The sequence below is a fragment of the Falco biarmicus genome, chromosome 10 (genome assembly GCF_023638135.1).
Source record: "Falco biarmicus isolate bFalBia1 chromosome 10, bFalBia1.pri, whole genome shotgun sequence".
In the NCBI taxonomy this organism is placed as follows: domain Eukaryota; kingdom Metazoa; phylum Chordata; class Aves; order Falconiformes; family Falconidae; genus Falco; species Falco biarmicus.
The window spans coordinates 20,063,894-20,080,209 of NC_079297.1; the positions used below are offsets into that span (position 1 = coordinate 20,063,894).

The 16,316-nt window shown below is 42.0% G+C and overlaps 1 protein-coding gene and 1 long non-coding RNA gene across 8 annotated transcripts in view; both read left to right on the forward strand.

Moving 5' to 3' along the window:
* LOC130156438 (uncharacterized) overlaps window positions 1-8,257 on the forward strand; it is a 33,629-nt gene extending 25,372 nt beyond the window's left edge. The window contains exon 5 of the long non-coding RNA XR_008824424.1: window positions 7-8,257. This is a non-coding gene — a long non-coding RNA (uncharacterized LOC130156438). The remainder of the gene's footprint in view (window positions 1-6) is intronic.
* A 2,078-nt stretch (window positions 8,258-10,335) lies between these two features.
* SHANK2 (SH3 and multiple ankyrin repeat domains 2) overlaps window positions 10,336-16,316 on the forward strand; it is a 353,645-nt gene continuing 347,664 nt past the window's right edge. For 6 of the 7 annotated variants that reach the window (XM_056354407.1, XM_056354409.1, XM_056354410.1 and 3 more), the window contains exon 1: window positions 10,336-10,457. The gene's annotated coding sequence lies outside the window, so the exon portion shown is untranslated. Of the gene's footprint in view, window positions 10,458-10,601; window positions 10,838-16,316 lie in introns of those variants that run through there. The other variant, XM_056354404.1, reaches the window with a different exon arrangement.

Sequence of the window (16,316 nt, forward strand, 5' to 3'; positions counted from 1 at the left end):
TCACAGACAGATGTTGGAGCCTGTGATGTCTGGGTTTCTGTTTCATGGTGCTGAAGCCCAGCTGATATTACCAGAAGCAGCATGCTGTACAGGGCCTGAAAATTTGTACTTGAACTTTGCTTGTTCCGGGTGAAACTTGCTTGTAAATAATAATAAATGAAATAATTTATTCTACTTCAATATTTTTCCTGTTGAATCTACAAAAATAATTGACCAAGTTGGCCTTGCATGTATTTCAGATTTCTCATTTTAATCCATTTGGGATGGTCCTAGGAGCCTAAGTGTCCTGGAAAAAAAGTTACTAGCAGCTTCTTGTTTTGACTTCTTGAATTCCTAAATCTTTTCATTTCTCACTGTCTAAAATTCAGGGTTTGTTTTTCTGCTGCATTGTCTTGGGTCTTTTCCTGGAAACGTAAACTAAGCTGAAATTGCGTAGCTGTTGCATGCGCTCCCAGAGTTACTCATTTAGACCTTTGGTGCTCTTCACACCTCCATATTATCTGCCAGTATTTGTATAACTGTTCATGTTATGTACAAGTAACTGTATTTGCAGGAAATGCGTAACACGTCAGTGAAATAGTAATCTTTTTTGGTTTACTTGTTTCAGGGCTACATTTTGACACTAAGTCCTTTTTCTCTTTCTTTACATTACCTTGGAAAAAAAATTATTACCCGTCCCATTGTCTGAAACTGTTGCCTGAGCTAAGAGCTGGAAGAGGTTGTCAAGGTGTCTCCAGGAGATGGTTAGTGACATTTTGAAGTTGGCACATGTGGGAGCTGAATTTCAGAGAGTAGTGAGCTTTGTGAACAGCTGTAACTTTGCTCTTTTTAACTGCCTTTTACTTGCTTGAATAGTTGTACTTTCTATGAAACTAAGTAAAGCAGTGGTGAAGGAAATTAGATGTAATGACTATAAAAAGAAGTGAAGGAGAAAGAGGACATACATGACTTTAGTGTAACTTATCTTTGACGTGCTGATCTGTTATCTTTCACTGATGTAAAGGTTAAATCCATTAACTGGTGGTCTTCCAGTGAGGACAGAGAGCTGACAAGGCATGAAGGGCTCAGGCCAGCAAAACCACAAAGTACTTGATCTTTGAATGTATGACTTTTATTGTCAGCAGCAAAAATGACTTGACTTTCATATGTTCCCTCTATGTGTGAGGAAGTGAACATAAATTAATAGCTACAGTAATTTCCTCTGGGTAAATCTATCTAAACGATCTTAAATATTAGAATGCTGAAAGGCTAATGGCTTGAATATCTGACATGATGAACATCTACAGCTGTTTGTGAAGCCAAAGGGAGGTCTTGGTGCCCACTGTCTTTGAAAATCAGGTCACAAGACCAATGATGTCTTTATACAGAGAATCTGCTTGCTTTCAGTAAAATTTACATAAACTTGCAGCAGGATAACAGCCTGATGTACCAATGCTATCTATATCCGAGTTTCTAAAAATTAAGAGTTTTGGAAATGATTGTGTTGTTTGCCTTCCAAGAGATGTTGGACTGTGGGTGGAGTGTTTTTATCCCCAGCTGCTGAATGCACCATTGTTTTGCATTTATTCTTAAGAATGAAACAGTATGTACACCTGAAGAGTAAATCATAGGAAATGAACAGCTGATTTGGGTTTTGCAATTCACATGCATGAACTACCTTTGCTAGAATTACTGTTCAGTGATAAAACAAATAAAATGTTCATGTCAAAGTGTTTATAATATTTCTGTCACAAGGTGTTTGTAAATCTGTTACACAAGATGGCTATGTTTTTATTCTGTATTTATTGTATTTTTTTGTCTGTGGGGAAAATGGTTTCTTGTCAATACCATCATGTTATTGGACAATCTTACCAGAATATGCACTTAAGGGAAATAATTTTTTTAAGGACTTTAAGATTTACCTACACTGTATTTGTCCATTGGGACTCTGTGCTTGTGTGTTGTAATAGTCCAGACCTGACTTAAAATACAGCTCTCACATGTTTTCTGAGCTTCTCATAGGTTAACTATACAATGATTCACGCCAGATACAGTTAGATAATCAGTGACCAAGTTAGCACATTTTGGGAAACTGCTGCTCAGTAATGGTTATGAACAGGCATCCAGTCTTTCCAAACAATAAATAAAATAATTAGCCATAAAGCTATTTGCCATTAGCTTATTTTAATATATGGCTCTTTAAATTTGAGTTTACCTGTCCCCTCAGCTGAGATGTGCAAATTCCTCCACCATTGCAATGAAAAGTAAAATGGGTTCATTGCAACTACTAATTCTTGTAATCAGCAGACAGCACTCTTGCTCAATGACTTGCTACCAGCTACTTTGGTCTGTGTTGTTGATTCAAAAGAAGAAATGATTGTGCCTATCCAGCAAAGGAACAAAAAAAAAGTGAAAGAGAAAAAAAATTTCTCTCCTTTCTGTTTGCCCTGGGTCTCTGTAATGTGGTAGCCGTGAGACAGTATTCACATATATTTCAATTTTTAAAATTCATTTACAGCTTGCAGGAGGATGAGAAGCAATAAAATCTAAGCTTACCTAACACCTGGTAGCATTAACTACAATTCAGAAACTTCAGACTAATATAAGAGGGAACATAATTTGGATTTAGCAAGGAGCAGTATTCATGAATTCGTTATCCACTGTGACTAACTCATGCCTTTGGGAAAGTTTCTTAATCTCTATTTTTACCTTAACAGATCCATACAGAAAATGAACTTTCACAGGAATGCATTTAAGGTATTTACGAACTCTGAAAAGTCTATGTAAATAAAACCAAGTAGAAAATGATTGGTAAAGACATTTAAATGTGAACTCTAAAGAAAATAATTTTTCTGCTTTTCATTATAAAAGGTTGCTTATTTCTCCCTGAGGTGCTGGTTAGTGAATGCTGAATAGAAGAGAGTTGTGCTTTGCTTTGTTTAAAAATTGGAGATGATATACATGCATAATAATAAGACTGCTTTACCAGTGACCATCTCTTCCCCTTGTTGAGCAACCACCTCATTTGGCAGAGACAAGCTGGATGAAGACCAAGTGCATGTTTAGCTTGACAGCAGTTTTTATGAACTCTGTCTTTTAACAACAAACTTCAATGAATTCTTATTTTGAAAGATATTGGGTTTATGTAAACTCTGTAAAAATCCTGTTGTGTAACTTTCAAGCAAGCACCAACCTTAGTAAATGCATATTTATGACTGTGAGTGGTTAAACGTGGCATATTCCTGGTCCTGAGGAATAAGTTTTGAGACAGAAAACCATAACATGAAAAAATGTTAGTAAATATTCCTATTGGCATGAAAAGGAGAACATCTGCTAAAGTCACGAGTGGTTTGTTGCTTGAGTTAGCAGCAGGACAGCCTACAGCTCATTAGCTATGGCTTGATAAGAGAACAGGAGTGCAGTGGATAGAAATGTTTGTCATTTGAAGTTGCTTGAAATCATGCTAAAAGCATTAAAACCATGATACTTCACGTTTCTTTTTAATTCCTTCCTTGGTATCTTCAGAAACTGCTGTAATGACTGCTTAACTATTAGTACAAAGGCAAACTTAAAAATATGTGCACGAAATGTCCTGAATTTGATCTTCTCTTCACAGCAGTATTTATTATTGCTTACATTTGTCCATTCCTACCTAGAAATGCACATAAGCACATGCAAAACACTGAGCACATCTACCAAAATCAAGTTTCCCTCTCATGCTGAGGCAACACTGACATTAGCCAGAACACAGAATTTGCATTCTTTTAAACCCATGTTGTGGGTCTGGTCTTGAGCACTGCGATGCCAATCTGAACTTTGGATCACAGGCTGCAAATAGTCCTTGCCTAATTTTTTCCTAAGCTCACTTTGTGCACAGATATCTCAGATTTAAAATGCATCTGGCAATTCAAACACCTTTGAATCTCAAATATCCTACAGTTAGGTTTGGTGTAAGGGTGAGGTAATTATGGATGCCAACATAATTAACCTTGGATGTCTGTTATGTTAATTCTTAAAGACAGACGTACTAATGTGTGGAAATGGGAATAACCTCTGGTATGTGTTTTACTGTCTTGATTCCCTGCAGTCTAATCCAGAGAAGGAGTTTTGCCTGTGAGAACTACCATGATTAACTGACCATTGACTTAAGGGAGAATTTTTTTTATGGTGGGAGTGGTGAAACACTGGAACAGGTTGCCCAGGGAGGCTGTAGATGCCCCATCCCTGGAAATATTTAGGGTCAGGTTGGATGTGGCTCTGACAACCTGATTTAGTTGAAGATGGCTCTGCACCGCAGAGGCATTGGATTAGATTACTTTTAAAAGGGCCCTTCCAACCCAAATCATTCTGATTCTGTGACTTCAGTTGTTGTCCCTATGAGGTCTGTGTGAAAGATTTCTTTCCTCTCTGAAAAGAAATCATGTTTGGGCAATCCATAATGTCTATATACAGGTATGTTTAGTGAATACTCTCATACAGCAGTTTAAGCATTTGGCCACTGATGTAACATTGTTTTAAGATGACATATGTTATTGTCCCAAATGGCACATCCCCTGACAATGCCTGTCTGAACGCGTCTCAGATGGGGAAAGGAGAGTACCTTCTGTTACTACGCGGTGACGTGACAAGCATCACGTTGTGTGCGCTGGGATGATGACTCAAGCCACAACTGAAGGACCCTTCCTGGCTTTGCTGAGATCATGTGGGGAGAGGATCTACCTGGACCCATCTAGTTGGAGGATGGGAGCTTTCTCAGCCTGAAGCCGCTGTCCCTCTCTGCCTCCAAGATCCTGGCCTTAGCAGGCCATGAAGATTCAATTCTCTGATATTCTACAAATAAACCTATCAAATGTAGTTCTATACTGGCTAGAGAGTACAAATAAAGTTTGTCATCCCTGTCTTACTCAGTTTTGCAGGCAAGTAAGAACAGACTTTTTTACTCTGATAACGTAATTTAGATTTTGTGTTATATGCTTCATTTTGGCACAGTTCTTGTGAGAATTAAATGCTAAATTCCTCTGAGAGGAATCTAACATTTTAAAAATTATACCTGTTTTTATATATAGAGAAAATCTATGCAAACAGCACATGCATTTAAACAAGATAAGTAACACTTGCCTTTCCATAGTATTTGGGACTGACACACACCTCTGAATCTTCTTGGGTCATCTGCACTTACCCAGTTTTGTCCTTAGGAAAAAGTGTGGTCAATGAACTACTTCTCTGATTATTTCTAAAAGTATATGGATGACTTCAGACTTTTAGTTTTATTACTGCCTAGATACAGTAAAGAAAAATGGTAAGTCTTACCTTATCTGTACTATATTTGGCAGTGGATTTGTCCAAAAATCCAAAGAGGACTGGAAGAAGAGATGCAGAAGAGGATACCAATCCATCCAGTCTGTAAAAAAAGGACTGTTAACATACAATCTACTGAAAGCAATAGCCTGTCTTCATTTCACTATTCTACACTAAGATTTGGTGGCTCCAACTTGAAAAAAAAAAAAGCAAGAATCCAGATATAGATGGCAATCACAGAAAGCATGGAGAGACTTCATAGAAGAAAAAAAAGTTAAGAGACTGGAATTACTTAGTTCAAAAAAGTAAATGTATGTATAAAATAAGTTCTATAAAACAGCATAGCTGGTCACAAATGTGGGGGAATGTTCAGCAAAAGCCAGAGGTATTATATTCAGATTCCAGTTTTTCTTTGTTGTGTTTTATTTTATTATTCTCATTTATTTCAGTTAGTTCAGACAGTAAGTTTGATTGATTCTTTAATCAGTGAATGAGGGCTCAATGTGAAGCAGAGGCACGCAACTACAAAGTCTGTTCACACCCAACAATAAAAATGAGGAGATTCTTTATTTAAAAACAACATTTGTAGCTGGAAGAAGCTATGGTGACATGGAGGGATGGCTGTGTGGTGGTGCAGCTGCTCTGATGCACACTCAGGAGCGAGCACAGCTCTGGGAAGGAGGAAGAGGAGGGTGTCCACCTGTACCGCAGCCCTGGACTAAAACACAGCTTTCCTTCAGGGCTTCAGAGCAGATTAAGCAAGATGTCTTTGATGCTAATCTGTAAAAACTCTTGAGCCAGTTTACACACATCACGAAGCCAATTTTGTTTCTGTTGCTTATCGTCTCTGGTAAATGAATGACAGTGGAGTAATACAACCAACCAATGTGGTAACTGTAGAGGTACTACCGATGGAAGATGTGGTCTGGAAGGTCATGAATATATATAATACTCATGACAGACGAAGTGCAATCAAGTTCTTATTGTGTAACTGTGTCATCGTGCATGTCACCTGAGGAAATGACTTAACCATTGAAATCAGAACATGCATATTACAAATCACAAATTTATCAGAAGAAAAAAGACAGACATTCCAACTTTTAATACAGGAAAGTTAGATAATTTAATGTTTGCTACATAATAATAATTTTTGTTTGTATACTGGTTTTTTTTTTAAATTGCAAGAAACTTGCAACAAATGACTCCTTGGTAATTTACCTATAATGGAAAAGGAACAGTTTTATTTCCCTATCAGTCATTAATTTAAAAAAGTATTTTCTCTTGGACTGCAAAAAACCTAATAAAAATTGACACAAAGTATTTATATTTAAATGACTTACTATTTTAAAGGGCACAATAATCTTACATCAAAAGACATTAAGGTATCTTACACCTCTTCCAGATCAGTGTCTATCTGGTGCTTTTACTGACTTCTGTTATTCTTGAAGGATGTTAAGAACTAGCAGAGAAATACATTCACAGTCACTGGAAAAAAAAAATTTCTGCATTATTTTAACTCTATATTGGTTTAAGCTTAATAAGCTGGCTTATTAAGGCCAGCTGCTAAACCATTTCTGAACAGGAGGGGGAAAATAGTTACTGAAGATTTATCGAGGCAAAGTACAAAAATGGGACAAAGATGTCAAAACATCCCACCCAAGAAAAGCTTAGGAAGTCAGACTTTGAGAGTATTGAACAGAGCATAGAAAAGGCAGGAATTCAGTGGTAAAGATCTTATGGGCAGGATCATTGAAGACAGGGGTTTGAGGTCTTCTTATCTGTAAGCAAATACATTCTTCAGAATTACTTAAAATATTTAGTTTGGCCATGAAAGTGCTTTTTTATGGGTTTTAGTGAAGGTGGAAAAAACCCTATCTAAATAAAATTCCTAGCTAATATATACAAGTTGATCTTTTTGGATACTTATAAAAATGCCAAGGAATATAAAGGTTTTTTTAAAGAAAATATTTCACTTTTTACCTCTTGTACAAGAAATCTGAGTTTGGGGTCTGTGGCATTATTGCTTTTGTTCTACCTTGATTTCTGTAATGCAGCTACATGCAGGTTCTGTTTGACAGTGGTGTTAAAAATCTTGTAATAAGTCTAATAATAAAGTCTAATGCTGAACTTGCATTCAAAATTACCAGAATGCACTGAAACCAGGTCATTAATCTAAAACGATGAGAGGTTAAAAAGTCCTTGAAACTTCCTTTGCTGCAAATAAGAAACATGGGTTTCATCTCACCTAACCCTCGCAGCCTACAAAGTATTAGTTCTCCAGTCTAATATAATTAAATCAAACATACCCATGGAAGAAAGTTCCCTGAAGCTGCAAAGTTGTGTAATTTCTATGAAATATAGAGATTTGCTCTCACTGTACTTCCTTTCCTATGCTCTTGGAAGGATAAAAAGTTACAGACAAAATTTCCTAATATCATATCCCAACTTACCAAGTTTTTCAGGCAACTGGTTATGTTGGGAGCAGCTTCTTTGTCCCATTTTCTTAGCTCTTACTCAGCTGAAGCTCCTGAAGATCATTGTAATTTTTTTGAAAGGAAGAAAACTAAACATCTAGAAACTGAAAATGTATTTAATTATAGATGAAGCTTTGGCAGGACTTAACTCATCAAGGTAGAGTTTTAGACACTAGAGTTGAAAAATTGGGGGACATAAATTTGTGCTTTCCTGTTGTCTCCATCAGTATTTATAACATACTTGAAGGATGCAAATTTTCTCTTGCATCTTAGCCATGACAAAGGAGTATATACTATTTAATTTGATTGTACTTCAGGACTTTTCATTTGAAATTTGATGAACATAGTATGTGTTAATTAGACGTCGGTAAAAATATGGATGCAGAATTATGCACTTCATGCAGAGCAACTGTCAGCTATTGCCACTGATGTAATTTTCATGTGCGCTTTTTGTACACTGGCCATTGGATAGGATACAGTATTGAGTTTTAAATCATAGCATAAAAAGGAATGAAATACTTTTCACTGGTTTTTTTTTTTTTTGCTGTTGTTGCTGTTCACTGTTTGGTGGTTTTTAATTGTAAAAGATGCTGTAGATGTAGTTTTTCTTCTTAGCACTGCTGTCCTATTTTCCCCATGATATCCCCCAGGGATCTAACATGAGTTTAAGTAAGTCCATTTTTTTCTCAACTGACAGAACAAATGTTCAGATGCTTTAAAATTTAAAGAGCAAAACGTAGGGATGGGTAAATCAGTTCAGAAAAGGAAGGAAACTCCCATTCAAATCAAATAGGTTTCTTTTTGTTTGTTTGCTTGCTTGCTTCTTGGTTGGTTTTGTTTACTTTTAATTTCCTATAATGATGTTACATTCTGAGAGCTAGGCATTCCTAATATCCTTCATTATACCTAGAAGGAAAGACCTCCGTGTATCACCAAGGATTTGCAACCAATAGGGAGAATTACATGTGAACTTTGCTGGTGAATGCACCTATGTGCATAAGACCTTTTGCGTGAAAATTATTTTCATAGCACACAGTTTAATGTTCATTAATATTTATGAGGTAACATAGTTGCTCTGTGTATATTAAAGAATGTTCTCCTTTTCAAGGACATATCTTGTTTAAAAAGAGCCATTTGAGAGCTACTGTAGTAAAAAGTTTTGTAACTATACAAAGAGTTCAGAAGGTCCAAAAGTGAGTTGCTAAAGGTATTTAAATGTGTTTTGTGTTCTATTTACTTTGACATGGCTTGTATAGAAAAAATACAGCAAGAATTGTTGTTTTAAAAGTTCAGCATGGTATTGTGCCTACGGGTGGACTCCTTCAAGTGGTCTAAAATCCAGATTCTTGCATGGAGTAACTTAGTGCAAATTTGAAGTGGCGTTACCGATTCAAAATCTGTGTCATTTGGGTTTGAGGATAAAAAGAGTCAAAGGTGCAGCCTTTTGAGAAAACGTTTTGCTGAGTACTGGTCCTGACTTTTTGCATCTGTCTCAGACTATGGGTCTCACATCTCCCAGTCCTTTCAGTGGCTTGAACAGCGATCCTAGCTAGGAATGAGTGTTTCCAGAAGTGAGGGGTTGGAGATCAGCCGGTGCCATCACCAGTGGTGGTGCGTTCAGGATGGCCCGTGGAGCCGTGGCTGCCCCCCGGGTGCAGGTGCGTGAAGTTTGGGAAGATGTGGAGAAACGGCAGCAGCGCATGCACTGCAGGAGTGGGCAGGATTGGTGAGTCACACGTGTGGCCTGTGTGCTCCCCATGGCACTGGTGTCCACATCTCCATCCTGGATTTCCCCTCAGCTTGAGATTTGTGGTCCCTGTGCCTACCCCACACTTGGATCTCGTCACAGGCTGAGCATGACACCTCCCGTTCCTCTATGAAATCAATGTGTCAGCAGAACTTTCTGACTTCTGGCGTCGGTGGATATTCACCCCTAGCAGTGGTGGAGTTAGCTGCTGTGTGGTTCTGCAAGCCGGGTTGCCAGCCAGAGCCTCATAGCTGGCAGCTGCCCGGTACCTGCACCTCGTTGCTCTGAGGAGATCTGAGGGGTGCTGGGTGCCCGTTCCAGCCCTGAGGAGGCCTGAGGGGTGCTGGGTGCCCGTTCCAGCCCTGAGGAGGTCTGAGGGGTGCTGGGTGCCCGTTCCAGCAGAGGGTGGCTGGACCCGCCAGTGCAGCCCCTCAGCACTTGCTGTGCGCTGTCGGCGCCACACGCCGAGGAGAGCGGGGGAAGCAAGATGAAGAACTAAAAGAAAACTCAAGAAAACTGAGTCTGCAGGGACGGGCGCTGGCTGAGACTGCCGAGCTGCCCGGCAGCTCTCCGGGCCCCCGGACTGAGCCAGCCCCGATGAAAATGCAAGTATCCCGGCGGCGCGCCGGTCGCCCTGTTGCTTCCGCGGGACCGGGGGAGGGCGGAGAGGAATGGCGGGAGCAGCCGGTAAGCACAGCGGCGGAGGGCACCGACGGCGGGGAGGGGGCCGCCTAGGCACAGTGAGGCGGGCGCTGCCTGTCTGAGCGCGGGGGGGCGGCTCCCCGGCCCGGCTCCCCCCGCCCCCCGCTTCGCCCCGAGAAACGCGGCCCCGCCGAGCCTGGGCGGCGGTAGTGTGGGGGCAGCCAGGCGTAAGCAGACGGCTGTCCCCACCGTCCCCTCGCAGCTTCCCGCGTTCTGCCCGCTGCCCCCTCACAGCTTCCCGCCCTGTCCCGCGCCAGGTAGGCAGAGCCCGGGGTGGGGGGCCTGCTGAGGCGGGAGCCGCAGAGTGAGGGGTACGCCCTGTAGGCGGCGGTTCGGGGGACCGGCTCTCGGTGGCTGCTCCCCCTGCCTTGTACGGAGGCAGGTGAAACGAGGGAGGACGGGACGGGGGAGGCTTCGGCAAGGACCCCCCCCGGAACCCCGTGAGGCTGAGCTGTGTGGAGGCGGGCTCCCTGTTAGCCCCTGGACTTTGGCGGCGGAGTTTCGCTAGCTTGTCGGGGCGGGCAGCACAGCCTGGCCCCCGGGGACGGCGGCGGGCAGGGGCGGGAGATGCCGCTTGGCTGGAAGGCGCCTTCCTGTCCTCGTTGCTAGCTGGGGATGGGAGCGGCGAAGCGGCACGGTTAGGGCTGTTGAGGGTGGCTGTGAGGGGGCGCGTGGCCGTGAGGCGGTGGGGGTGAGGGGGGGGTGCGTGGCGGTGAGGGGGGATGCGTGGCCGCGAGACGGTGGGGGTGAGGGGGGGGGGCGCGTGGCCGTGAGGCGGTGGGGGTGAGGGGGGGGGCGCGTGGCCGTGAGGCGGTGGGCGTGAGGGGGGTGCGTGGCCGTGAGAGGGGATGCGTGGCCGTGAGGCGGCGGGAGTGAGGGGGGGGGCGCGTGGCCGTGAGGCGGCGGGAGTGACGGGGGGGCGCGTGGCCGTGAGGCGGTGGGGGTGAGGGGGGTGCGTGGCCGTGAGGAGGTGGCGAAGTGGAGGGTGAGGAGTGGGATGGACAGGCCAGGTACCGGCAGACCCCTGGCTCTCATATAGTGGGGGGGCTGGTGGACGGTGGGGGTACAAGTGCACCCATAAGCAGTGCTAAATCCTCGCTCGCAGCAGAGTGACCTTCCCTTGTCCTGTTTGTATGATTCTGTGAGTGGCAGGGTGAGGTAGGAGAGGGGAAAGCGATCGGAGTGTGAGTAGCAGGAAAGTGCTCTGTGAGGGCTCAGTGGAATAGTAAAAGCAGTGGGAAATTCAGTCAGCTGCTGCTGGGCTGTTGGCGTGCTTAGTCTGAAACACCTGTGTAAGTAGGCCCTGCTCTTTTAACAGAGAAGCCACAAAACTTCCCTGCAAGTAACAAAACCTGTGAATTTATTATTCTGCATGTTTTTACATCCTTTCCTTTTTTTAGATCTTCCTTTTCTTCTTTCCTGTGGTCACTGCTCTGTTTAACTTCTCTCGGAATAACCTGCCTTGCTGAAGGGAGTCTTTGTCAGGGAAAAAAAAAAGTCCTCAAAAATAAATGCTACCTTTGTTTAAAGCTGTTTGTGGATCAAGGTTGTGACTTAACTGTGAAAGAACATGGCTCTCCTTTAAAAACACAACAGCACATTAAAACAATCAAAGTCTTGGGAGGTAACTAGGCTGAAATGCAATTCAGCAGTGTGAGACTTTAATGTAGGTTTTACAGTACCTCATCTCTCTTGTGAATAAATATATAATTAGTGGTAGGCCTTTTTGCAGCTTTTCTTTTTGTGTTTTATTTGAAGGAGTACTTCGCGGTAGAAGTTACAATACTTTTAATCTTTCCCACTTTCTTCTGAGGACTGTAGCTATGTCTTTAGGCATTTATGTTTTTATGGTATGCTACGTTATTTTATTGGTACAGAATGTTATTTTAAAACCTGTTGTGTGTTGGTGAGTGGATTAGATTTCCTGTGGACCTGTCTGAGTTGGACTTGTGATTACCTAATTGCCTATGATTGTGAAGAATGAGAATCAATAAACAATGTCATCCTTCTAGTCTCAAGTTCCTCCTCTAATAAATTTGTATTATCTAGCACAGCATGGCCTTAATCTGCTTGTCATTGTGGAACAAATAATAGAGAATAGTGCATAGCATTGTTACACCTGAGGGAGTATGTAGATGAAGCAGCTGTGGCTGTTGCCTAGTCTGCCAGGAGCATGGTCTTCAGGCCCACTGAGGCACTGATGAACGCCCCACCTCCTGTCTGCAGTGAGAGACTGGGAGCACTTCCACATCCACTGGCTTGCGTGTAATAGGAGACAGCAAGAAAATGGGTTAAAGTATAGATCCACCCCTTCCAGGTTTCTGTGCTGTCTAAAAGTTGCAGAACTCTGGAGTACTTGCTGTTAAATTTTTCAATGCATTGCTGGACACCGCTGTAACAGTTTTCAGGCTTGGGTATGGATGTGAGTGGAAGCTAGTAGGTCCTCATAATCTCTGAAACATAGTGAGTTTTAAACAGACACCTGTATGCATTTTATAGCTCCAAAGGTACCGAAGTCCTAGCGGTCCTCCTGGATGTCATATAGCTTTACCCATATCTTCTGTATTAAAAATCCAACGACTCCAGTTAAGCCAAATATATTAACATCCCTGAAATCAAATGAGAGCACAAACCACAGAGTGTAGGGAAACAGAGGTGATGTCAGTGCTCAGTTCCTTGCAGTGGCAGGAGGGGATGAGCAGGTTAGCTGGATCCCAGTTAGGAGAAGCACTCCTGATCTTTATGATCTTGCAGAAAGAGTCAAAATGGCCTCAAAAGGCCTTTGCTGAATATGGGCAACACTCTTCCCACTCCCAAATTTGATGGCACATATAATCTTGCGTATTATTAGGTATAAGGACCATCTAGGCATTTGCAAGGGTTTTCTGCAGCACCTTCAAACTACAGTGCAGCTTTGGGATTTCTTCTCTAGCCACAGCTGGTCTGAGGGTTTAGAAGGATTAAGCTGAAAAAAAGTAGCAGCTGAATTTAGGTAGCCAGTCTTAAAGACTGGCCAAATTCCTGCACACGTTTTCCAGGTGTTTTGCTGTAAACTAGAATTCAAAGCCCATGAAGATACAGCTGAGAGTCAGGGCCATCTGACAAATTCTTTGCATCAGTTCTGACTTGGTGTTTTGATAGCCTTTGCTTTATGCCACAGTACTCATGCTTTCTCCTGCTGTTAGGTCCCAAAAAAATGCTTTTTAATTTCTTCAGGTTGATTACCCTCTGCCTCTGTCCCAGCTTTTCTCTTTTTTTTTTTTTACCACATTTGTGCTTATGTGTCTCACAGCTGAGATTATTCAAGCTTTCTGTATTCCTTTTATTTTACAAATTTCTCAGATGCTGTAACCCCTGGATTAGATCCTAGATCTATCTGGGTTTATACAACGTGGGGTTAGATCTTAGATCCCCCACTCAGAAATAGCCCTAGCTCTTTCTTGCTGCGGGCTGCTTGCAGCTGGCAGCCACAGCACTGTCTGAGTAGTTCACATCTGGGAAATAGTACTTCTCACACTGTGTTCCTGGTGTGGGTGGTTCTGTGGATTTAGAGCCCTTTAGGATGTGCCTCAGGTAAGGTGTCTGTAGGCTATCTGGGATGTGAGGAGAGTGGAGGGCTGGGAGGTGTGGTGCTTCTTCTCCAGATCAACTAAGAGTGGTCTGAAGAAGAGAAGGTTAATTATGCAAGAGACTCCAATGGCTTGATCAAATTTCTTTCTTAAGTTTCATTGGCAGACTTCAGTTTCACTGCTGCTGCTATTATGTTGGGGTGTTGGATGGGTGTTAGCTGTGTAACAGACTGAGTTTCAAGAGAAGCCCCTCAGAGTCCCAGTGTGATGTAGGCCTTCACATCAAACTAGTTTTCCATTAATTAAAAAAGCATGCACCCTAGATAGTGTGAACTCTTTGGTAAGGATAGTAAAGACAAGGTTTTTAATACTTTTTTTTGACCTTTGCTTATTTCTTCTATGTTAGTTATTCATGCCTCTTGCATATCTGAAACATCTTTGCTGAAACCTACAGGAGGATCATTGCTCTATTTTCTAACGTCTCAATCTTGTCCTAATCAAAAATGTAAATACTCGCATAATGATTTGCATGTGATTAACTTCAGAAAAACACTGTCATACTAAAATCAGTGTGTTTTGGAATCTAATTTTCCTGTCTGCCTGAGAAGTAGCACCTGGAATTCGTAAACGAAGAATTCTGAAAATATAAACTACTTTCAGCACTGCTGTTTACTGTCTGCATTTTTCAGTTCAGCCTGGGAAGAACGGTAATTTAAAAATATGATGATGGTGATTTTTCTAACCAGTTTCTCTCTTCAGTCTTCATAAAAAGCGTCATTGCTTTTTTATTTAAAAATGAACAGGCTTATCATGGTATATACTTATGCTCAGCTTGCCAGCACTGATCTCGTGATCATTTATGAACACAGCATCTAACCCATTCCAGAAGTTTCAGGGAAAGTAAGTACGCCTGTGGACAGAAACTTGCAGATTTTGGGGAATACAGGGAAACCATGAGAAAATAGTGCCATTGGAGCTAGGGCAGCAGTGTAGCTGACCTTGGATTTCAGTTTCCCTAGCACAAAGCTTTGTGTATAAACTGGAAGATCAGGCTGTGAGCCTCTGTATGGAGCAATCAGTAGACAAGGATATGATGCAGGCGCTTTGCCAGCAGTTGACACAAGTGGTTTTGCTTGATGTCAGAGATGCTGATAGTAAAAATTCTTGGGTTCTCACTTGGTTGTGGAGATGATTGTCACTGACATCTCAGAGATGCTGAGTACATGAATTTGACACCGTCTTTCTATCTTTTAAGAATACGCAGATGAGATTTAATTCATGTTAAAAACCTAGGGTCTGAACTGAGCCCTTGATGTGCATCATTTGCTCAGAACTCTGGTCTTGTTTTAATAGGCTGCCTTCAAGTCAGTGAGTCTGTAAGCCAGCACAGAGTTACTTTGGATCAGATGCCACAGCGTATAAGGGCTATCCCTATCTGTAAGCACTCAGTCTTTGAAAACAGGACTATCAGCAGTACAGCAAATACTGTGTGCTGCTGGAGTGTGTTATACTGTTGGTTACAAATGCACGTTTTGGACCTCTTAGAGCAAACAGAAAGTGCCACTGTTATTGATGATTCCATACAGCAGCTTTAACAAGTCTTTTCTTTCAGGAAAGAGGAGAAACCTGTACAATGTTTCTGTTGATACAAATAAAGACTTACTTCTAAATGGTGAGATAAAACATAAGGCAAGCTGTGGGTCAGATTTAAGTTCAGGTTATATTTGAAAAAGTATTTCAATTTTTTTTTGGTGTGACACATTTAGCATATGGTTCTGCCTGATGCCTAAGATGTGGTAGCTGTGTTTCACGTTCAACATTGTTTCTAATAAATTTCTGTATTAGAAGTAAATAGTATATGATCTTTTCACTTAAAAAAAACCCCCGTCAACCACTTTTTTTGGAAACCAATGAAGTTTTTAGAAACCAGCTAGGCTACTCTGTCTTTTTGATGGAAAGGAGCATGGGAGAGCAGTGCACCCATGTTCACTCCTGAGCATGTATTTTTCTTGTGTGTAGGGGTCTGTTGCAGTGTATGAGGAAATGTGCATTGTGCTCAGCAGTGTGAGTGTGCTGGGAGGATCTTGATAAATGTGCATGGTTGAGCAATATATGCTTAATGAGGGAATGCTGAGTGATGTAGTAAGTATTGTGCCAACACCTTCTTGGAGGCACCAGAGACTGTGCCTTTACAATTAAATAAATTAGGCCAGTGGCTGTTCTCCATCCCTGAGGCCAAATGGTGCAGCACAGCTCTCTCCCATGCACCTGAGCTCACTTCCTTTCCAAAATGGCGTGGCAGTGACCAGACTGTCAGTTGGGGATGGAGCCTGGGGTTTCCGAGTGCCCAAGCTTTGACTGTTCACTTGCTCTCTGGGATCCCAGGGTGAGCAGGCAAAAAACATGCTAGTGAGAGTGCAGGCAATTAAGCCATGTAAACAATCTCTGTGCAGTTTTGTTTATTAGTAAAGCTGTAGCCGTAGTATTCAAGACCTGTGGCATTACTTTTCTGAAATTTGTTATTGCACTTTCATGTAGAAGGGGTTG